Source organism: Aotus nancymaae, unplaced genomic scaffold, assembly GCF_030222135.1.
Source record: "Aotus nancymaae isolate 86718 unplaced genomic scaffold, 86718_ANA_hifiasm-v0.15.2.pri h1tg000011l, whole genome shotgun sequence".
NCBI classification, from domain to species: Eukaryota; Metazoa; Chordata; class Mammalia; order Primates; family Aotidae; genus Aotus; species Aotus nancymaae.
Genome location: NW_026988422.1, coordinates 15,285,321 through 15,310,417, shown reverse-complemented (window position 1 = coordinate 15,310,417; position 25,097 = coordinate 15,285,321). Strand labels below are relative to the sequence as shown.

The following is a 25,097-nucleotide window of genomic DNA, read 5'->3' as shown; positions in this document are numbered from 1 at the left end:
CCGAGGCGGGAGGATCACGAGTTCAAGAGATTGAAACCATCCTGGCCAACATGGTGAAACCCCACCTCTACTAAAAACACAAAAATTAGCTGGGCGTGGCAGTGCGCACCTGTAGTCCCAGCTACTGAGGAGGTTGAGGCAGGAGAATTGCTTGAACCTGGGAGGCAGAGAGTGCAGCGAGCTGAGATCGTGCCACTTAACTCCAGCCTGGCACCTGGCAACGGAACAAGACTCTGTCTCAAAAAAAAAAAAAAAAAAGAGGTGGGACTTTTAAGAGCTAATTAGGTCACGAGGGCTCTGTTCTTATGAATGGATTAATGTTTCTATCACCAGAGTGGGTTAGCTATCTTGAAAGTGGTTTGATTATAAAAGCAAGTTTAACCTCCTCTTGATCTCGCCCTCTCTTCCGCCTTCGCCATGGGATAACATAGCATGAAGGTCTTTGCCAGATGCTTGTGCCACACTCTTGGACTTCCCAGACTCCAGAACTGTTAGCCTATGAAATTTGGGCCTATGAAACTGTGAGAATATGAAATTTTCTTAGAGATCCATCTGACAAAAGATATAAAAGACCTGTATCCTAAAAACTGAAAAGTGTTGCTGAAAAAGCACTGTGAGCCAAACAAACTTCTGTTCATTATAAATTATCCAGTCTCAGGTATTCTGTCACAGCAGCACAGAATGGACCAAGACAATATGGGAGATGAAAATGCTGTTGGTTGGGATTAATGGCGTTAGACATCAAAGAAGAAAAGATTAGTGAATTCACATGAAAACAAAAACTATCAAAAATGAAACTGTTGGGAGGCCGAGGCGGGTGGATCACGAGGTCAAGAGATCGAGACCATCCTGGTCAACATGGTGAAACCCCGTCTCTACTAATACAAAAAATTAGCTGGGCACGGTGGCGCGTGCCTGTAATCCCAGTTACTCAGGAGGCTGAGGCAGGAGAATTGCCTGAACCCAGGAGGCGGAGATTGCGGTGAGCCGAGATCGCGCCATTGCGCTCCAGCCTGGGTATCAAGAGCGGAACTCCGTCTCAAAAAAAAAAAAAAAAAAAAAAAAAAAAAAAAAAAAAAAAAAAAAGAAACTGTAAGAATTTTTAAATTCTGTATAACAGGTATAATGTTTTTCTGGGCATGGTGGTTCACACTCATAAACTCAGTGCTTTGGGAGGTTGGAATGAGAGTATCGCTTGAGGCCAGGAGCGCAAGCCAGCTTAGGCCACATAATGAGACACTGTCTTTACCAAAAAAATATTTTTTAAATTAGCTTGGCATGGTGGTGTGCACCTGTATAGTCCCAGCTACTTGAGAGGCTGAGGTGGGAGGATCACTTGAGCCCAGGAGTTTAAGGCTGCAATAAGGTATGATCATGCCACTATATTCCAGCCTGGGCAACAGAGCAAGACTTTGCCTCTAAAAACACAAAAAACATATTTATATGTTTTATAAATAAAGTGTAGATGTATGTATATATTTATTTCTCTATAGATATCTATCTATAGCTATAGAGAGACTGAGAAATAAAAGCTAGCCAATTAGAAAGAAATAAAACTGTCATAATTTTCAGATGACATGGTAATCTACGTATAAAATCTACACCAAAAAATCTACCAAAAAAATCCTTCTAGAACTTAATAAGTAAGGTGCAGAACATGAGGTGAATCTATTAAAAGCAATTGTGTTTCTATATACTAGCAACAAGCAATTGGAAATTGAAATTATAAAACAGGCTGAGTGTAATGGCTCACACCTGTTATCCCAGCACTTTGGGAGGCTGAGATGGACAGATAGCTGGACCTCAGGACTTTGAGACTAGCCTGAGCAACATGGTGAAACACTACCTTTACAAAAAGTAGAAAAGTTAGCTGGGCGCGGTAAAGCATGCCTGTAGTCCCAGCTACTTGGAAGGCTGAGGTCCAGGAAGTTGAGGCTGTAGTAAGCCATGATTGTGCCATTGCACTCTAGCCTGGGAGACAGAGTGAGACTCTGTCTCCAAAAAAAAAAAAAAAAAGGAAAAAAAAACAGAAATTATGAAACAATATCATTTATAATAGCATTAAGAATGTGAACTTATCTTAGAGATACATCTGGCAAAAGATATAAAAGACCTGTACCCTAAAAATTTAAAAATATTGCTGAGAAAAACTAAGACCTAAATAAATAGATACACTTTTGTTTATGTGTTAAAATATTCAACATTTATTTATATAGAAGATCTATATGACTTGATCTGCAGAATTAATGCAATCCAAATCAAACTCTCTGTAGACTTTTTCGTAGAAAGTAACAAGCTGATTTTAAAGCCCATATGGAAATATTAAGGACTTAGAATAGCCTAACAACTTTGAAATACAAGAACACAGTTAGAGGTCTGACATCACCTCACTTGAAGACATATATAGCCACAGTAAACAAGACTGTTTAGTATTGGTGTCAAGATAAACAAATATATTGATGGTACAAAAGAGGAGTCCAGAAATGTACCTACACACATATGCACACTCATTTTCAACAAAGTTGCAAAGGCAATTCAATGGCAAAAGAATAACTTTGTCAATGAAAGGTGGTAGAAAACATGAAAATTCTTATGTAAACATACCAACTTCAATTCACGTCTTGTACTATAAATAAAAACAAACTCAAAAGAAATAATTGAATTAAGTGTAAAACCTGATAATACTAAACTTTTAGAAGAAAAACATAGAAGAAAATATTTGTGACCTTGGGTTAGGCAAAGATTTCTTATGAGACACCAAAACACAATCCATTAAAAAGAAAGTATTAATAAATTGTACTTTATTAAAATTTAATACTTACTGCCCTTTAAAAGACACTATTAGCCAGATGCAGTGGCTCATGCTTGTAATCCCAGCGTTTTGGGAGTCTGAGGTAAGGAGATCACTGGAGGCCAGGAGTTCAAGACCAGCCTGGGCAACATGGCAAGACCTCTTATCTACAAAAAAAAAAATTTATTAATTAGTCAAGTGCACCTATAGTTTTAGTCACTCAGGATGCTTAGGCCAGGGCATTGCTGAAACCAAGAAGTCTGAAGTTACAGCGAGTTGTGATCATGCCACTGCACTCTACCTGGACAACAGAGCAAGACCTTGTCTTTAAAAAAATGAAAAGTAAAAGACTATTAAGTGCATAAAAAGACAGACACAGACTGGATAAAATATATCTACAAAGCTTATATTAGATATAAGACTTGTATTTAGAACGTACACTGGACTCTCAAAACTCAATAACAAGAAAACAAACATCCAATATAAAACGGGGAAAGGATTTGAATAGATACTACACTAACACAAAGACATGGAGATGGCAAACAAGCACAAGAAAAGATGCCCAACATCATTATTCATTAGAGAAACGCAAGTTAAAACCACAAGACATTATGTCATGTCTATTAATATGACTAAAATTTAAAAGACTGGCCATACACATGTAAACCATGCAAGGTTCAGTAAGAATGTAGAGCTGGAACTTCTATGCACTGTTGGTGGAAATGTAAATTAGTATAGCTGCTTTAGAAAACTGTGTGGTACTGGTTTATGCCTGTCACAGGACCCGCTCGTTCCACGCCTCAGTATTTACTCACAAGAAAAGAAGCATATATCCAACAAGGCATGATGATGCAAGTCTGTGTTCCCAGCTGCTCGGGAGGCTGAGGCAGGAGGATTGTTTGAGCCCAGGAGCTGAAGGCTTCAATGAGCTATGATCATGCCACTGCACTTAAGCCTGGGTGACAGATTGAGACCCCATCTCTAAAAAATAAAAATGAAAAAGTAGAAATAAAACAAAAAGAAGCATACATCCACACAAAGATTTGTGTGTGTATGTTCGTAGCTGCTTTATTTGTAATAACCCAAAACTGGAAATTGATAAATAATGGGATACTACTTAGCATTAAATAAAATGACTATTGATACAAACAACATGGATGAATACGAAATAACTAGGCCGAGTGAACAACAAAAACAGAGTACATAACACATGATTCTATTTAAATAAAATAGCAATGCAAACTAATTTACAGTTACAGGAAGCTAATCAGTCTTTTACCTGCAGAGGAGGAGATAAAGGGGTAGTTAGGAGGGATTACCGATGGGCACAAGGAGACTTTTGGGGATGATCAATATGTTCATTATCTTGATTGCAGTGATGATTCCAAGTGTGCACAAACATACCAAACAGTATCAAATTGCTTACTTTAAATATACACAGCTTATGGTTTGTGCAATTTACCTCAACTAAAAAGAATTTCTAGGGGTAATTATGATATGCATTTAGCATGACAGTCACTGTATTAGTCCTATGTTATGGATATCAGTCCCTCTGCCAACGTGGCCATCCTGCTCAAAATGTGCTCTTGTTGCACAAAGACTTTCCAAAGGTTACCTAGACAGTCTCGAGTACAACAGGGATATTCCTTCCTTGGTTTTGTATACTTTTGTTTATAAAGCATAAAGTTGCACAGCTTGGAAGTTTTATGGATGTCTCCTTTGTTTTAACTAGACTGCGAGTTTTAAGCTTATGATCCAATCAACCATTCTCTGCTCAGTCTTAGTCCCGCAGTATTGTCAAGTCAGATCTCCCCAACTTCTTCTTATGTAAATGGATGTTTTATATGTGAATAAGGTACTTTATAATTTTAAAGTGTCTTATAATATTATAAATATAAATGCTTTAATATCTAACCCTTTGGAATCCTAATTGCACTATTCAAGATGGCAATATACTGGCTACCCCTTCCCACTTCAAATGAACTTTAAACCTAAAAATAAAATTATACAGATGCTCAACCACAAGGCCAATAACTTTTAAAAGTCAATTTATGTCTTATTGTCTCTATTTGCCATTTTCCGTAGTTACATAAATAATAAAGAGTGCTGTGGAATTTAGTTGCTTCGCTTAGCTAAGTTGTGAATAATAGAAATATTTTCATAATTTTATACATTTTACTATGTGATTTCAGACATTTAACATTTTGATATTCATACTTTTGCCAGGGTATGTCAGTCATCCTTGCACATGCATAGTGAATCAGTACAATGTCACCTAGACATCCCTTACCCGGACTAGGGCTGAATGTACCTAGCCTCAATTTTATGGAGATTTTTTTAAGTATCTCCCAGTTGTTGAAAATAAGGCAAAGCAAAACAAAAATAGCTTACAGGCAATCACACTCTCCTCCTTAGAATTCAGGTACTCTACCTCAAGAAAGTGTTTTACTGATATTTAGTAGCAGATTAATACGCTCCTCAATGGCTTCCCTCTTCATCCAGCTTTATTCTGCTCCTCCCGTTCCCCACAAGGCCTGAAGTACTTGACAAGCCTCTGGCTCAGCCTCAAGTGGTTCCTTTTGAAAGAAAATCACTGATGAGTAGATTAGAACTGATTGGAGATACCTGCCTGGGGGAATTTCCTATGAATTGAGAGCAGACAAGCTTCGCTAAGTCTGGAGAAAGTTGTTTCTCCTTCACTGTTGATGACTAAGAAAAGCAGAATTTTCTCTGAACGTTAGTGATAAATGGCTTGACAGCAAGAGACTTTGTTTTACTTAAGTGGTTTCAAAAAAAAAAAAAAAAAAATCTTTGCAAGATGCCCAAGACCATGTCAGTGTTTCCCATGGAAGGAAGCAACGGTAGGAAGGGATGCAAGACAAGACAGCATACTTGCATTCAAAGTAACAGAAAAAGGCAGGTATCGAGTCCAAGTTCATCGCATGAAAAACTAATGATAGAATGTACCACAGTTTTGTAAGATCAGAAAAGTTGGCATGCCCAACACACCTAGAGATGTTGAGGACAGAAAGTTTAATGGAATCAGAATTTGGGGCACCCACAGTGGCTCACACTTGTAATCCCAGCCTTTGGGAGGCCGAGGTGGGCTGATCACTTGAGGTCAGGAGTTCAAGACAAGCTTAGCCAACATGATGAAACCCCATCTCTACTAAAACTACAAAAATTAGCCAGGCATGGTGGTGCACGCTTGCAATCCCAGCTACTTGGAGGGCTGAGGCAGGAGGATCACCTGAACCTAGGAGGCTGAGGTTGCAGTGAGTGGAGATCATGCCACTGCACTGACAGACTGGGTGACAGACTGAGACTCCGTCTCAAAAAAACAAAAAGAAACAAACAAACAAAAAATGATTCAGGATTCAGAGGGTCCTGCTATGGTGTGCCTTCTGAAACACAGCTGGGCAAAACCACCAGTTGGATGGAAACAGAATGAGGAAACTGAATCTAAAACATTGACTTACAGGACTACAAAAATCACATTTGCTGTGTTATTTGGGGATATCATTTAGGGTATGCTATCACAGTCCCAGAGGGGAGCAGGGATAGAAACTGATTGATACCTTGACAATATTTTATGAATTAAAAATCAGAACACATGATCAGACAGATGTGAATTTATTTATAGGATAGAATATTTTAAATTAGAACTGACCAAGAGTGCAGAATGTATAATGACAAAGGAATAGGGAAACAAGAAAATCTAAGTTATATCTACTCAGTGAATGAACATCACCAAGAAAAGCCAAATAAAACTATGTTTCATATTTTCAAACTACATGTGTATGCTCATGCATACTCAAAAATGTTAGTAAATGAAAATTAATATATTTTAATATTTCCTTTTCTAGAATTCGAAATTCCATTCCTCTATGTTGTTAATGTAGGAAGGAATCTAAGTCCGATTATTAAATGCACAAAAACCCCAAGAAGGAGAGATGAGAAAAAAATATGGTTGGAATGCAAGGAAGGTATGTTATCTCCTCCTCTTCCTCCCTCGCCCTCCGGTGCTCATATGCAGTAGAGATGCTCTAGGTCTGCAGAGTGAAGTATAGCCCCAGTTGACTCAGGAACTCCTCTGAGAAGCAGGGAGAGGGAGCCGTCCAGACTGTAAGAGCAGCCCTTATTTAGTCAGGTCAGCCACTGTCTCTGACCCCATGAATAAGCATTAACTGTTTGCTTGCCTCTATTTCTCATCTCCTTCCAGTTGTTGTACAGCTGGCAACTGTAAGGAATCTAGCACAGTATTTTTCGAACTATATAGGTTATGGAAGTTTCTTTGTTGTTTTTCTAAATTTCCAATCCACCTATAGGGAAGATGAAGTGGGATAAAAGGGGTGCATAAGCCTAAAATTTAAATACTGAGTTCAACAGAAATAAAAGTATTTTTTCAAATTGCTATCAGTGTTTCTGATGCTTACTCTCAATTTTTGTATCTACCTTATCTCAGACCAAGTAACAGAGTTTGCTTATCAGCATCAATTGATAAACCACATTTTGAACCCTGGAGACTGCTCCATTGACAATTGGAATATGTAGACATAAAACGTCATTAGCCAACCTCAAGCTTTAGGTTTGGAAGCTCAATGAATATCTGTCATAAAATAGTCATCTGGGAGAGGTAAGTGCTGCAGGAGCCACTGAAGGCAAATGTAATCACCAGTGGAACTGAGGTTGAAGCAAAGAAAAGGATAGAGAACAATGAGGAGATGAAGAGAAATGGATTTAGAGGAGCATAGTGAAAAAAATGTATCAAAATGTATGACCTATTTCAGAAATAAAGACAAGCGTTATCAAGGCATTGAGAAATTGACTATACAGACCCTAGCCAGACCATATATAAAAACAGAACTTTGGCCCACAGCCCACAGCAACCTACCCAGGAAACCAACCCCTTATCTACAATAAGCAACCCAGGAAGCCAACTTGCATCATTTCTCTGCTTAAACCTTAAAAGGGCTTCCATCCCACTTAGAATAAAATACAAACTCCTACACCATCTGGAATCTTCTCTACCCAGCTTCACCTTGTTCCACCTCTCTTGTCATCCACTACACCCAGCAACACTGGCCTTTTCAGATGTGCCAATCGTGTTCCCATCTCAGGTCCTCTGCCCCAGCTGTTCCTTCTGCTGGGAATACTTTTCCCACTGACCTTTGCACAGTTGGCTGCCCCTTGTCTTTCAGATATGAGCTTATCCATGACCTCTTCAGAGAAGCAAAGAAAGCACCAAGTCTACCATAGTCACCTATTCACCGTCACCCAATTATACCTCTCTACGTAATGTGCACCATTATCTGAGACTTCCTCTTCTTATTTGGTTTTATTCTCCATCTGCCTGTACCAGAGCAGAGATCTATTGGTCATGTTTATTAACTGTATTCTCTAGGCCCAAAACAGACCTGTCATAAAATCAACTCTCAGTAAGTATTTATTGAACAAATGAACAAAGGAATGCATAAACAAATGACTCATTGAATTGCCAGAGACTTTGGACTCTGGTAGGTAGAACTATTCTCCTTTATCATGCCCTAACTTGAACCTAGCTCCTATACACTGTGAGGCCCAAATCAATCCCCAGCTTCTCTGGAGAGTCTTCCTTTTCTGCTCGGATGATGTGCCTTTTCATTTTCTACATACACAGCCCTGACTGTTCAAGAGATTCATTTGGATTTGATCAGACCTACCTTGGGGTCTCTCTTCTAGTCCTGTTAAACTCTTGCCTGCTTCTTAACTTAGGCATATGTGCATGTTCTATCCTCCCAAACACATTGCTTTGTACTTCCCACAAGCAGTACCATGAACATAGTGGAAACTCAATAACTAGTTGCTGAATAAATTTTTAAATACATATCAGTTTAAATTAGTATAACTATTGCTAAGTTGTACAGGGCAGAGCCAACAACAGAATGAAGTCAAAAGAGACCTCAGAGCACTTCCTCAGGTTCTCATGGATTCCCTGTTGGGACAAGCCCATGTTTCCCATTACCCATTTATTGGTTTGCTCTGTAAAAAAAAAAAAAAAAAATTATTTTATCTCCTTTTTCCTCTCTGAGATGCATTCTGTGCTCCAAAGGCAATAGTTATGCATGGACTGGGATAACATTCACTGAGGACATGCTTATAGGCCCAGTGGGCAGCCAGCCAGCAATTGCAGCTTGAATGACATATTTTTGCTTGGCAAAGAAAGAGCTGCTTCACCACCCCAGTGCTCAAATACCAGTTCACCTGGTTGGTAAAGGCTTCTTGCTATTTTATTGAAATTATACTCCTGCAAACTCATATATTAGTTGCTCCCCTAGAGTTTGGTTTGTAATACTGGCTCTATCTAAAGTATGTAAAAGAGCTAAAATTATGTTTTTATGAGTGAATTTTCAAAAAGAATCAGCAATTCCACAGGTTACTCCGGCTTTTTTCCCCATCTGCTGTGACAGCAGGTGTGATTTCACAAGCCCACTCCCATCAATCATCCTTTCCAACCTGTCTCTGATGCCTGACAAGGTGTTTATATGCATAACATGGAAACCATCGCTAGATCTTGCGAACAAATAAGGCTGCCTTTCAACAATACTTTGAAGGAAGACTTCCATGGAAACCTAGGTGCTAGGTTTAGGGGTTCAGGTGAGGGAGTCATTCAATTGCCACAGTGTCACCTTCTTCCAGGGGTTGCAAACTCAAAGCCCTGTGGGGCAAGACAGGTATTATAAAGGTATGAAGCATCCTGGTGTCAAACAACAGGGAGTGGAGAAAACTGTGACCAAACTGAATGGTGCATGCTCTATCTAAAAACTATTTGCATTCACTTTACATAAAAATGGGCTGGCTAAACATAAGTTTTCTACAGGCATAATGTGGCCACCAATTTTCCATCTCTATGCCTTTATTAAGTCAGTTTCCTAGACTGCAACCCAAATACTTAAGCTTTTCAAGGGATCTTAGAATTCATAAAACCATGGACAATTGAGCTGGAAATGATCATGGAATTTATTTATTCCAACTTCACATTTTCCAAATAAGGGAACTGAGTCTCAAAAGATTGATAAACCAGCCAAAGCATATGCAACAAGGCTATAGCAGAGTTAAGACAAAACTCTAGTCTTCAGCTCCAGGTCTGATGGTCTTTCAGCTACTCGCCATTGCTTTTCCTAATGTGTTGGCTATAACCTTACTCTTGACATGTGCTTAATATAAATATCCCCTTTAAAGATCTACTGCACTGATATTAATAATAGTAAAACAATCAAATGATATAGACTGGATTAAAATGTTACATCAACTGAATTAAAGAGAATTTAGTTATTAAAGATGATAACCATAATATAAAATGTATATAAATATTATTTGTAATTACTTTACATCGTAAAGATAGACTATAAAATTAAGATTTCAACTATGTAAAATATATGTACAAGTGGACAAAGACTAGAATAAAATTTGCAAAATGAAAGTGGCATGATTATGTTGTTATTCTTTTTAAAATCATTGTAATGCTGCTGTATTATTCTTTGGAATATTTCAGGTGATTCCCTTTGACAACATTACTCAGAGTTTATTTTAATCTTAAGGGTAGCCATTTGTCATTTCCTACACTCTTCCTTGCTAGCAAAAACTCCACATTTTATTCAGTGTCCCCTCTTTTCCTTTGTGACTCAGGAAATCTGTCAGCAGCAGTGCTCCTATTTCCTTTACTGCTATTGATTCAAGCCTGGACATGTGATATAAATCTGGCAAATGAAATATAAAGAGAATTTGCCAAGAGACTTCTGGGAAAGAGCTCCCTTAATGTTAAAAACAGATCTCTTTCTCCACCTCTGGATGTTGCATTGAAAATATGAATATCTGTAGCTGGTACAGCCATGTTGTGAACATGAGGCAAGTCAGCCCCAGGATAAGATCTATAAGAGCAGAAATGTTGAAATGGGGCTGGATGCGGTGGCTCATGCCTGTAATCCCAGCACTTTGGGAGGCTGAGGAGGGCAGATTACTTGAGGTTAGGAGTTAAAGCCCAGCCTGGGCAACATGGTGAAACCCCATCTCTACTAAAAACACAAAAATTAGCTGGGTGTACTGGCATATGCCTGTAGTCACAGCCACTCAAGAGACTGAGGCATGAGAATCACTTGATCTCAGGAGGCAGAGATTACAGTGAGCTGAGATCTCACCATTGCACTCCAGCATGGGTGACAGAGCGAGACTCCATCTCAAAAAAAGAAAAGAAAAGAAATGTTGAAATGAGCCCCAATGAATTTGTGTGAAGTTGTCTACCTCTAGACTTTTAATGTAAGATATCAACTCCTTATCATTTTATTCAATTGAGAAGGGGGTTTTCTGTTGTTTGCCAAAGCCCCAGCCAAAATAATAAACGATTCTCCAAGTACACTTGGATACCTTTATGGAGAGGGGAGATGCTCAGATATTTGCTTCTTTTTTTCTCTTAGGGCATAGGGAGCATGATTATGTTGAATTATCTAGTGTTATCTAATGTCTCATTTCATGGGTTTGGTCAGAATGAATAAGAGGCACAATCCATTTGCTTGAGTTACTTGCTATGGTTCTATTAAGTACCCTAATATGACTAGAACCTTATGAACATCAGCACTTTCATATAGCATCTTTTAAGAAACAGTTGGAGCCAGTTTGAGAGAAACATAGGGAAAATAAGATAGGAAAAAGGAGAAAATGGGCATTTCCAGGGATAGTGAAGCCATTCCAATGAAGCTGAGTTTTTGAACTCCCAAGAGTTCTAGTGATCCCAAATGCCCTTCTTAGATGGTCATATTTGTCCTTTTTCAAACCAACTACTTTGTAATAGTCTGTCATTTTGCTCTACTCCAGTAATGACCATATTTCAATCATAGCAATGCAGTAGGATATCTGAACATCAATGACAAGATTGCAAAGGAGCTGTGGAAGCAGCAAAAGCTTCATGGAATTCAAGATTATTGTCATAACACACAAAGTTCTACAAGTCCTGTCTGCTGGGGAGAATTGAACTATTGAGGATTAGACAATGTAACCTACAGAAAATGGATTGCAGGCCGGGTGCGGTGGCTCATGCCTGTAATCCCAGAACTTTAGGAGGCCGAGGCGGATGGACAGACCACGAGGTCAGGAAATCGAGACCATCCTGGATAACACAGTGAAACCCCATCTCTACTAAAAATACAAAAAATTAGCTGGACATGGTGGCATGTGCCCGTAGTTCCAGCTACTTGGGAGGCTGAGGCAGGAGAATTGCTTGAACCCGGGAGGCAGAGGTTGCAGTGAGCCGAGATTGTGCCACTGCACTCCAGCCTGGGTGACAAAGCGGGACTCCATCTCAAAAAAAATAAAAATAAAAATAAAATGGATTGCAGATACACTTTATACATGCTGAACATCTTGGAAAACAAGATATGAAGATAAATCAGCTCCTTTGTGCTCTAGGGCAGAGATCAAATCATTATGAAGGCACTCGCCCAAGAGGAGCACAGTGTGTGAACACACAAACCCCAATTTATGACAAAAATAATGATATACATTTGCAAAAAAAAAAAAAAAAAAAGAAGACAAAGAATAAAAGAAAACACACGGCCTGTTCTATGATGGAATGTTGTCAACTATGAAAACGTTAAAGTGCTTCCACTACCCCTCCGTCTTATTCCCCATGATACGTGTCCCTAAATGCCTAGGGTAAAACAGTTGAAACATTTCCCACCCAGTCTAGAGTCTCTGGGCAACTTTTGAGCCTCTAGATCTTCACTTTCCCAGACATTCATGCTTCCATCATAAAAACACTCCCACATCTCTCTCATCCTCCATCTTCTATACACATAGCTCTCTGATTTCCAGAGGGAGCAATAAAAGCTAGTGGAAAAAAGGGGAGGATTTCAGAAATATGGCAGATTAGGAAGCACCAAGAATCTGTTTCCCCACCTAGACAACAATTGCACTGGCAGAGTCTGCCTGATATAATTATTTTGGAACTCTGGAATCTATTGAAAGCGTGCAACTTCCAGGAGAAGGTGTGGATGGTAAATTATTAAGTTTATTTTGTCATGTCAGCTCTTAGCATAATAGCAACTACCCATTCCCTATTCTCAGTAATGTGGCATACAGCTGTGTTTGAATTCTAAGAGCAGCCTGCAGGAGCCAGAGTGGGCAAAAAGAACCTTGTCCTCCAAATAGCAGGGAACTATGATCTGATTATTGATTGCTGCTTCTGATCACAGGCATGCAGACAAAGGATCATGCTACCATAGTTGTTGCAACTTCCACACTGTTACAAACCCCTCCCCGTCTGGCTGTAGTAACTTCAAGAAGATTTAAGGCCAGGCACAGTGGCTCACGCCTGTAATCCTAGAACTTTGGGGGGCCGAGGTGGGTGAATCACCTGAGGCTGGGAGTCCGAGACCAGACTGACCAACATGGATGTTAAGTATAATCTCTATGGTAGCCAAAAAGAAATAGCTTAGGAATATACACAAAAGGAAATAAGAAAGGAGCTTAAACATTTCACCAGAAAACATCAACTAAACACACACACAAAAAAGACAGTCATGCAGAATGAGATGGAGGAAAGCTATAAGGCATATAGAAAACAAATATTAAACAACAGAAGAAAGTCCTTCTTTATCAGTAATTTCTTTAAATGTAAATGGATTAAACTATCCAATCATAAAACAGAGATCAGCAGAATGGATAAACAACACGATTGCTGGATATACTGTCTACAAAAAACTAACTTTAGATTGAAAGACATGCCAAAAAAAATTCCATTTCTGGATGTATATCCAAAAGAACTGAAAACAGGATCTCAAAGAGATATCTGAACACCTATGTTCATAGCAGTGTTATGCACAATAGCTAAAATGTGGAGGTAATTCAAGCATCATCCATAAGCAAAATGTGGTACAACTGAATATTATTTAGCTTTGAAAAGAAAATTCTGACATATGCTTCAATATCAATGAACTTTTAGAACATTATGCTAAGTGAAATAAGCTAGTCTGAAAAAGACAAATACAATAGGCTTCCACTTATATGAGGTACTTAGAGTTGTCAAAATCATAACAAGAGACAGTAGAATGATGGTTGCCAGGGTATGGAGAAAATGAGGAGTTATTGTTAAATAGGTAAAGAATTTTAGTTTTACAAGATGAAGAATCATGAATATGAACAGTGGTAATGGTTGTACAACATCATAAGTGTATTTAGTACCACTGAAATGTATACCTAAAATCTGTAAGATTATAGATTTCATATAACGTGTATTTAAAAAAATTAAAAATTGAAAAATATAAGAAAGTAGAAAATAATAAACTCTTTGTCCAGTATCTAGAGATTTAGAGATGCATCTGTTTCATAGTCTTGTTCTTCACACCATTTGTTGCTACAACTTTAATAAATATTGGTGTACCTTGTTAAGATGAAAATCCTGGATTCAGTAAGTCTAGGGTGGTGGCCAAGATTCTCCATTTCTAAAAATTTCCAAAGTGAAGTTGATGCTCCTGGTCCTGGTCCTTGGACCATATTTTGAGGAAAAGGGTTTTATAAATTTCATAAAGGTGAAATAGATAGCATCTAGTTTCAAACAAACACACCAAATAATTAAACAGTGATTTCCTCAGAATGAAATGGGACTTAATAGGATTTGAGATGTGCTCCTTCTGAACACTAAATGTGTCATGTTCTAGAGAAAATGAGTCTCAGATTATCTATTACCTACTGCTACATAACAAAATTATTGGTTTAAGACAACATCAAACATTTATTTTGCCCATGAATCTGAAATTTGGGCAAAGCTTTGCAGAAAGAGCTTGACTCTATTCCACATGGCATCAACTGAGATGGTTCAATGGGGGACCGGAGGAGCTGCTTTCAAAATGACTTACTCATGACTGGCTAGCTGATGCTAGCTTTTAGCTGTGAGCTTAGTCAGGACAATGATCTCAGTTCTTCTCCACATGGCATCTCCATGGGTTGCCTGAGCTTTCTCATAGCATGATGACTGAACTCCAAGAGCAAGTGTCTCAAGAGAACAAAAAGGGAATATATGGCATTTTTATGAGCTGGCCTCAAAAATCACATAACATCACTTCTACCACACTCTGTTAGTAGACACAGTTATGGAGGCCTACCAGATTCAAGAAGAGAGACATAAGGCTCTACCTCTTGAGGGTGGAATGGTGAGGTTCTAGAAGAACATGAGGAATGGGGCATATCAGCAGCATCATCTTTGGGAAATATAATCTGCCTTATCTATCAACCCCACATCCTTTTTGAACAAACGATAAATTAATTAAAATTCAAAATTCTCTAATTCTAACTGATCCTCATTTCTAGTTATGTGTTTTGGGAAATAAGAAAAGAAATATAGAAGAGATGGAAGAAATTGAGGAAAAGTTAGAAGAATAAAAGATCAGATAAGGCCAGGTGTGGTAGCACATATCTACAATCCCAGCTACTCATGAAGGTGAGGTGGGGAGGATTGCCTGAGCCCAGGAAGTCGAGGCTTCAGTGAGGCATGATTACACCACTATACTCCAGCATGGGTGACAGAGTGAGACACCCCCCCTAAAAAAAATAGATAATGATGAAGGGTAGGAAAAAACAGGAGAAAAATAGTCTGAAAAGTTAAAATAGAAGTAGAAAAGGGAGGTACAATTCAAGCACAAAGAAGGATAGATGCAGATATAAAAACAAATATCATTTATTTATTTCCTTCCTTACTGTTACTCTGTGACCAATAATGAGTGACTAGATACAAATCTGATTGAATGAGAAGCCTCCTTCTGTTATTTGCTCCCATTCTCTGGTAGAAAGAAAGTGGTGCTCAGTATTAGACAATAATAAATGAATTGAACTATTTTTCTTTCAAAAATTTATTATAGCAGCAGAATGAATTCAAATGTAAACCCTAAGACTTTCTCAGATGGTCCTCATCTTACCAGATCTCATTGGAGAGGAATGGGGGCTAAGGTTGAGAAGAAATAACCATACTGCTTGAGCACCCACTGCATTTGCCAACTTACATTTACACTTTTACCACTTGAGGTCTGATTTGAGTGAAAAACACACTAAGAGGATATTCTTCAGACCTGATCAGTATCCATGCAATTTAAGATCATCATGTTAATCAAATCCTCCAGGTCACAGTAAGGAATGCTAGTTATAATAAGACATGGAAACAAAATGTTCATCTATTCATACAGGTCCTGCAAATTGGCTCCCCACACTGCTTCATTTGGTCTCCATACTGTTCTGGTGAGAGGGAGCCCGGTGGGGGTTGGAAGTGGTGTGAGAAACTCATGTCGTACTCAAAGGTCAGTGCTCAAGGCAAGGTCATTCCATGGAGCAGTATTTCAAAGACAAGAAGAGAATATTCCCACCACAAACTTCACATCAATTTTCTTTTAAACAAAATCATTGAGTAACCGTACATATCAGAAGCTCACTATCTCTCCACTCTTTCTCTAAACTTCCCACTTCAAGTTCAAAACATAAAGACTTTCCTGATGAAGGGCCGGCCATTGGCTAGTACATGAGAATGTTCCAGCCATGCTATTGAGATGGAGTTTCTGGAAGGAAGACGAAGAAAATGACCTACATTTTTCTTGATTTCAACCGAGGTGTATCTCTGTTCTGTAGGCATCCTGGAGTTCTTCCCAGAAGGCATATCTCGATGCCAGTCATGAATAACGGTTCCATTTACTCAAAAGAATAAAACTATTTGGTGTTGTATGAATGGAAAGTGTCACATAAAAGAAGCAATTGCTAATTCACCTATAGTGAAGTCCAGAGGAAAAGGATCACCTCATTTATCCTGCTTCTCTTCTATTTCCACAGCAATCTTTCCCCATTCACCATGGGGGTCAAGGAGTTTACCAGAGAGAGCTGAGTTGGGACAGAGCCGACTGCCTAGATGTGTGATTTTAGGCATGTCAGTTCATTTTCCTGTCTCTTGTTCCTACATAGAATTAGAGTAAGAGTCTGCATACATCTTTATCTTCCTTTTAATTTTGCCAAAGAAAAGCACTAAAAACATGCTGAGGAGTATCTTGCCAGCATTTAGAACTGCCCTTGGAAGATAGGATATGTGTTCTCAACACAGAAAGTCTACAAATAGGTTTCTTCCTACTACATCCATGTATTATCAAGATAGCATAATCGTTAGGCACAAAATCTTCAAGTGTTAAAGAAAATAAACACAGGATATTGAAAGGTAAAAACCATGTTGCTGAAAGTGAGTGATATGAGGTTAACTCCTTAGAAGGCCTCTGCTTCCTTCTGCTCCCACACCAGCCTGACATTAATCCCTGCTTTTATATGTCAGACAAGCCAAGCTTTAGCAGTGCATATTCTTTTGGTCCCCTTATCTGAGGGATGAAAAGCCTAGGGGTTCACATTCAACCCAGCAGTTCTAGTCTTAGGGCATGCTCAATATACTTATGCCATATAACTAATACATTTATGCCCAATGAATTATGGGCACCCTTGGATATGACATCTAATCTCTCTATGCCTCTGTATTAGTTTGCTAGGAATGCCATAACAAAATGCCACATGCTAGGTGGATTAAACAAGAGGAACTTATTTTTGCACAGTTTTGAAGGGTAGAAGTCCAAAATTGACAGGTTGGCAGGTTTGGTTTCTCCTGCAAGACCCATCTCCTTGGCTTGCAGACAGATGCCATCTTCCTGTGTCTCTTCCTCTGTGTGCACATTCCTGGTATCCCTTCTTTTCCTTACAAGGAAGCCAGTCATATTGGATTTGGGCATGCCCTACAGGCCCCATATTTACTTAATTCATGCTTTAAAGATCTTATATCCAAATACAGTCATGTTCTAAGGTTAGGGCTTCAACATATCAATTTTGGAAGGACATAAATTATCCCATAACAGCCTCTGTAAAAATAGGCATCATGAAGATTGCTGTAAGATGCAAACAAGAATATAATTTACAAAATGATTTCTAAATCATCTAAATGATTAAATATAACTATATACAAATGTATTAATATTATTGTCATTATAATTATTATTCTCTCTGACATATTATCAGTCTTCTGGGAAGTTCAAATTTTCTGCCTTTGGAAGACTATACCATAGTGTTTAAGAGAATTAGGATGTTTAGATCCAAATCCTGGGTCTGCCACTTGTTAGCTGTGCAACTTTCAGACATTATACTAACCTCTCTAAGCTTTAATTTTCCTATCCATAAAATAAGGGTGGCAAAAATAGTACCTACCTTGTAGGGTTGTTGAAAGGATTAAAAGGGGCAATGCATTAAAATGACTGGCTAAAAGTACATGCTCAATAAATGACGGTTGTGATCAATAGCAGTATTTAGACCTTGTTGATGCTGCTGCTTTCTTTCTCAGCCAGCAGAGGTCTCCATCACAGTCAAATGAGAAATAGCTTCCCCATGACTGCACTGCAGTTGCCAAGCACATCCACTGTTGGTAGAGAAAATAGCGGAAAAATTACCATATTGCCTAAAAGGAGGAGAAGAGAGAGAGAGAGAGAGAGAGAGAGAACAGGAAATGGTTAGGATTCCACAGTAAAATGTAAGATGAACAGGTGACCATAAATTAGGATTGTTTATGTTCTACTACTGACTTTCACTGATATGTCCTTGGTTGCATCTCACTTTAGCTTGTTCTAAACCAGTTTTTAAAACGGTATATATATCACAGAGAATCAGTAAGAATGAATTGGCAAATATTTGTAAAGTTCTCTGAAAACAAGAAGTGCTGCTACATAAACATTTAACATGTCTTACAGTATTAAGCTTATTTCATCTTTATTACCAGTTATACACCATGCCTCAATTTTGCTACCTTTGTAATATGTTTCCTTTAACCTTCTTTTCCCAGACAGGCTTACACCTCCGAATTCAATTATCCTGTCAATTGTGTTTTAAATTGTACTGATTTCCATTAGCCAATTGTGGTATCAATTTGATGATCTGTTCCTTCTTCTGAACTAATCATCTTTACACCCACCAAAATCTGGAAAGGCAATTAAACTGAGGACGGTGAGAGTTATTCAAGAGAAATTAAAGCATAAAGGTAAAAAGAGTGGAAAAACTAAGATTAAAAAGAGCACTGAGGGGAAAATACACATGTACTAAAAAGCACAGTACCAGAGCAGATAGAGACAAAGAGAAAAAGAGGAGAGCGAGGTAGAAAACGGATCCTGCTTTTGCCTACTCCATCTCTCTTTCAGCACCAAGGACAGAACCTCTGAACGGCTGACCCAACCAATGCTCAGTTTAGGATCCCTCCCAAATCCTCTATAGAAAATCGACGCATTCGAAAGCAGCTATGAAACATGCACTAAGGTCTAATAGGAAAGCTGGAAAAGCTGCACTCAAGTAATTTCACCTTGGAGGCAAAAATGGGTGATTTCTTTCTATTCATTTGCATAGTTCCTGAGTCCTGAGAAAAGCAAAGTTTGCTTTGCTTGGGTATGCCTGCTGTCAGTAAATGGCTACAGGAGCCGAACTGGTAAACTCCTTGGTCTCCGGAAATCAGAAGAAAATTTTAGGGTAAGTAATTTTTCTTTTCGTTTCTAATTTAGTACATAGTATTTTCCTCAATGTTATTTAATCAGCTTGGGGTTCTGTGGATCTCTAAAAATATGCATTAAAACTCAATACCCACTCTTATTTAAAAACCAAAGCCCTGAGGAAATGGTTTTGTTTTTCTTCTAAGTGGTTGGACAGTAGAAACCTTTCCTATTCCTTTTTCTTTTCTTTTATTCCCCAAAATTGTATCCTTGTGGGCTCTAGAAGCTATATCAAGGAAGAATTAAAAGATGGAAAACAAAAAGCTGTTATTATTTCCAGGATTTGTATGGAAGTTGATTGTATTCCTCTTAAGGATTTTACTTAATTGTAAGGGTCTGTTATTTTAAACTCCTCAATTCAGCACCCTGGCAATTCAGAGCTGAAGGTTTGGAGAGGCACTATTTTCAATGGTCTATTTAAAGTCAGGCTGTTTCTAAGTCAGAATCCAATTATTCCCAGCAGAGATATGTAGTACTTGAGATGATGATTGTGTATGTTTCCTTTGATGATGGTATATGGTTTTTAGGGTATTGTTGTTATTTAATTGTGAGACTTCCATTACTTGCTGTAGCTTACTGGGGCAACAGAAGTCATTGCAATTAGGTATTTGTTCCAGTTCATACATTTAGTTTAATTGAATACCATCAAAATGCATGCATGAATAATAATGCAGCAATAGCAAAGAGAAACTTGGACTCTAAATTCATTGTGCATGCCTGTTTCACTTTATAGGTGAAGCCCTTTGCTTGCTGATACTAAAAGGTCTGTAAAATGTCTGTCCTTAGGTAAGAGTGAAGACCTACTGCTTGACGTGGCACTGGAATCTCTTATAGTCAAAGACAAGTAAAGACAATGTGAGAAAGATTCTTACTCAGGCACTCGTTTATTTATAGTTGAATATTTTCAAGGGTCTGTATGACTAGCAGTGAGCAAGGGTATTGAGCAAGGAAAATACTGACGGTATCCAAATGGGTGTCCAATACAGAAGGCTGTTTATTATGGAATATGCATTAAAGCAAATACCAAACAGTTTCTACTCAATAGCAGATTCAATTTCTAATGCATTGAAGTTTGTCATCAATTAATATTTGCTTATTGATTGATTTCCTGAGTTCCCCATTTTATCTCTGATTAGAATGGTAGGATGCTCAGTCTTTAGAGGTTGTGATAGAAAGTGAGTATGCTATGCTTTACTAGACAGGTTTATTGAGGGGGAAAAACTATTATCTTAGCTACTGGACCTAAGTAACCAGCAATAGTTTTTCTCTGTACATTTACCAACAGTGTAAATGTGCCCAAATACATAAACATGCTATGTATTGCAATGCATTTGTGAATCTTTTCTAGGAAAATAGGCAGCAATTTGCAAGAAGAAAGTAGCATAGAAATGCTAAAGACTATCTCTAATAATAATAACAATGTAACTCCCACTGGCTCTGTGAGCAGTGTGCACCTGCATTACTTCACCAAACCTGGTCAGGTGATATGCATAAGATACCCTGAACAAGTGAGATTTTAAAATTAGTACCCATTTCACATTTGTCTGTCTCACCGCAAAAGTGGCATAGTTAGGAACATGAACTCTGGAATCAGATAAATCTTGGGTTGAATCAACTCCATCATTTACTGGTTTGTGGCCTCACTGAGATATTTAACCTCTCTGTGACTCACCTGTTTTTTCTAGAAAAATTGGTATGATTATAGTGCTTACCTTCTTCATCAGGTTGTTGTGGGGTTGAATGATGATAATGCTTATAAATTTTAGCTATAATTATTAATTTTATCAGGCAATATAGCAAGTCCGAATTATAGCCCAGATCAGAAAAGCTCTGGCAACTGGTAGTCAGGAGGTGTCTGAGTAAAAGATTAGAGGTGGCAATAGCCAGAGACCTGTGAAATGAGTGAAGATGTGGTCATGGAACCCTGCTACTGAAGTGTTTTGTTCTTGGTTGAGTGAAACCTGTCTCAACGTGGGAATGAAAGTTTTGTCGGTTTTTTTTTTAACTTTGAGACAGGATCTTGTTCTGTCACCCAGTCGGGGGTAGCACAATTTTACTGCAGCCTCTAACTCCTGGGCTCAAGCAATCTTTCTGCCTCAGCTTCTCAAGTAGCTGGGAATACTAATTTTTCTTTTAATTTATTTTTTTAAAGATAGAGTCTCACTATGTTGCCCAGGATGGTCTCAAACTCCTGGCCTCAAGTGATCCTTCCACCTCAGCCTCCCAAGGTGCTGGGACTACAGGAATGAGCCCTTAAGTCCAGCTGGGAATAACAGACATCGACTTCCATACCTAGCATAGACACATTAGATAATTGTGAGTTTGGTATTTAAGAATGCCTGAGATGAAGCTTGGTTCAAATCAGTCCCTGACACATGGTGTAATCTTGAGAAAGTAATTGAATCTCTCTGTCTCACTCTGTCTCAGTTTTTTTAATCCTTAAAAGGAATATATCAATATCCACCTTTAGGGCTCCTATAAGTATTAAAATGCACGTAAAGTACTTGTACCTGACACACACTAGTAGCCCAGATGCAGTTGTCTTCATCTCCATTTGTTCTCTTACAGAAAGAGAACAAATAATTAAAACTCTGTAAGTCTTAATGAGGTGCTAAGGAGGCACCCCACAAATGTTTCCGGCAGACTGTTATTCAGCACTGAGAAACTGAACATCAGCAAAGCAGGACAAATGTTATAACTGATGAGGACCTGACCACTCTCTGTTCCTCTGACTTTTTAAATAGGTTATGCACTCCCTCTGAAAGATGCCAGAACAAACTATAAAGAACAAGATAAATCAACACTTTGTAAGGAATTTAAAAGCTCATTAAAAAGTGTAAGTAGTACTATATGTAATGAATCTTAAAAGAATGAAGTAAGGAGTAATATTCTAGTTCTCTGCCTTCTCTACTCTTTTACCTCCTATCCACTATTTGCTGAGGTTACCTGAATGTCATCATTTCCAAGTTCACTAGATACTCTATAATCACAGCTTATTTAACTCTTCACCTATTCCCACTTTTCTCTTAACAATAAAAGTGACGATATTTCTGGTGCTCTGTGCCAGACATTATGCTAGAGTGATGATTCTCAATGGGGAGAGCAATTTTGTCCACCCACACCCGGGACATTTGGCAACATCTAGAAGCATTTTTTGATTGTCTCAATTTGTGGGGAGGGGTGTGCTACTGGCATCTAGTGTGTAGATGTCAGGATGCTGTTAAACATCCCACAATGCACAGAACGACCTCCTCAACAAAGAATTTTTCAGCCCAAATTGTCAGTAGTGCCAAACTTCATGTATATCATTTCATTTAATCTTCATAATAACCCTATGGAATTGATATGATTATCCCCATTTTGCTGATGAGAAAACCAGCCTATCATTGTAAATTACTTAGAGAGTGACTGAGTTAATGACTTCTCTAAGCTCTTTGCTTCTTCCTACCTGAGACCAGTTTCCCATCTGTTAGCATATCTAACAGAGGGGAAAAGAAAGAAGAAAGCCCAGCTCAGTTCTGTGTTATATAAGCAACTCTTGTTTGAAAAAAAAAAAAAATCTAAGCAGGGAGAAAGGTGAAATAATTAGCTGAGAGGCAGAGAGTAATCTGGCATCTCACTCATCTTTGCTTTCATTTCCCACATCCACAACTCTTCAGAAACTACCTGGACAATCACGGTTTAACCCACCTGCTGCTATAAAGGCTCTAAGATCAGATGTGGAAAAAAATAAATTAGAAATCAGAAATCCATGCAACTGCGATTCCAACATCAGGCTCAGAATTGATTTTCAGAGTTGAGGGTTTCCCTTCATATAATTAGCTGCTGGCATTCAGCTATACTATTTTTAGGTAGCTGTCAAACCTCTTGGCAGGTAAAAAGTCCGGCAAAGGGTAACAAATATTCAAAGGTTTTATGCCTCTCTCGTATGTGGCAGGTAAGATGAAGCTAAGACATTAGCTTCAGACCCCAGAAAAGAGGGATTCTGGCCGCTGTATTCCAAAGTGGCCCAGCTGTGAAAGGGAAGACATTTGGACCCGAGCCTGCCTTAAAAGTGGAAATATCCTTGAACAATCAGAAAGCATTGTATTTTTTCAAAAGCTCTTGGCAGCAGCAGTGCTATCTCCAGGGTAGCGGCTGCCCTCCTCTGAATAATGAGAAAATTATAATTATTATCAAGAATTATTATTATGTTTTAAAATACATTGAGTGCAAACAGTGTGCCAAGATAAAGGACAATTTTTTTAAACAATTCTCTAAATTCATTCCAAGTTGGTCACCCTTTTCCAATCATTTGTTCATTTTAACTCTTTCACATTTCAGGCTGAAACATTTCAAAGTGAGGTACAAAATGACAGCCATGATTAGGCCAATCTCCTAATCGAGCTACAGATACCTGGCTTGAGGGCCAATTCTAGCCACCAAGCCAGCCTCTACTTCTGCCAAGACCTGGAGAGAGAGTTCCCATAAAGGTCCATATGTACCATGTTTAAATATTTTAAAGTTGTAACCAACAAACCACTGAGTAAAATGTTTAATCTTCCCACCTTGACAAATACACTTTGTAACAATGTGGAAGGCCAGGTTCGTATTTAAGATTACTGGACCCTTCAGAATTCCATACAAAATGTGACCATGCAGGAGAAGCTGGGCCTCCACCCCTAACCTGCCTCAGGGACCGTGTCCTCTTCTCTCCCCACCTCAGCCTACATAGGATCTATTTGTTTGAACTCTAACTGAAAGCTACCCACTTGGCCCCAGGGACCCTCCACATTTATGGCATAGTCTACCCTCAGGGTGACAGATTTAGAATAAGGCCCATGATGCCCTGGAAACAGGCTTTGAGCAGTTTGGCAGAGAATTCTGAGTGTGGTCTAGACAAGGGTGTAAACTTAGCAGACCTTCTCCTTGGCACTGTGGGAGGTTACAGCTTCATCCTGTGGAGGCGTAGAGGCATATCAGTAGTGGGTGCCTTAGTCCTTTTGGGCTGCTATCACAAAATGCCATAAACTGGGTAGCTTATAAGCAACAGATATTTATTTTTCACAGTTCTGAAGTCTGGGAAGTCCAAGATCAAGGCACCAGAAGTTTCAGTGTTTGGTGAGGACCTGCTTTCTGGTTCATAGATGGCTATCTTTTCTCTATGTCCTCGCCTGGTGAAAGAGACTAGCCGGCTCTCTGGGTCTCTTTTATAAGAGCACTCATTCCATTCATGAGGGCTCTGTCCTCATAACCTAATCACTGCTTAAAGACCCCTACCTCCTAATACCATCATATTGGGAGTTAGGATTTCTACACATGAGTTTAGGGAGACACAAACTTCAGACGATAGCAGAAGACCAGAGTGGGCTCCTTTATAGCACAGAGCCTGGGGCAAAAGTCACTTTTACTTGGGTTTCAGGGTTACACTGTAAGTCACAGGCCTTATGTCTTCCTCTAGACTTCAGAACTGTGAGAAGATACATTTCTGATCTTTGTAAATTACCCAGACTTAGGTGTTCTGTTATAGTAACCCAAAATGGACTAAGTTAGGTGGGTTTCATTATTCCCGCATTTTACACAGGAAGAATCTGGAGCCCAGAGAGGTAAAGTAATAAGCACAAGGTCCCAGAGTTAGGAAGCATCAGAGCTAGGATTGTAATCCTGCAACAGCTTCCCATCCTAGTCAGAGTTCAAGCATGGTACTTTCCATGGCACTGCACAACCTCTCTGCCACACCCCCTCCACTGTTCTAATCCTGC

The 25,097-nt window shown here is 38.8% G+C and overlaps 1 protein-coding gene across 3 annotated transcripts in view; it reads left to right on the top strand.

Annotated features, from left to right (window-relative positions):
• Positions 1 to 362: 362 nt before the first annotated feature.
• DRD3 (dopamine receptor D3) overlaps positions 363 to 25,097 on the top strand; it is a 67,288-nt gene continuing 42,553 nt past the window's right edge. Inside the window, exons 1-2 of one of the 3 annotated variants that reach the window (XM_012463902.2) lie at positions 363 to 490; positions 19,217 to 19,336. The gene's annotated coding sequence lies outside the window, so the exon portion shown is untranslated. Of the gene's footprint in view, positions 491 to 18,941; positions 19,337 to 21,924; positions 22,193 to 25,097 lie in introns of those variants that run through there. The other 2 variants (XM_012463903.2, XM_012463904.2) reach the window with 2 other exon arrangements.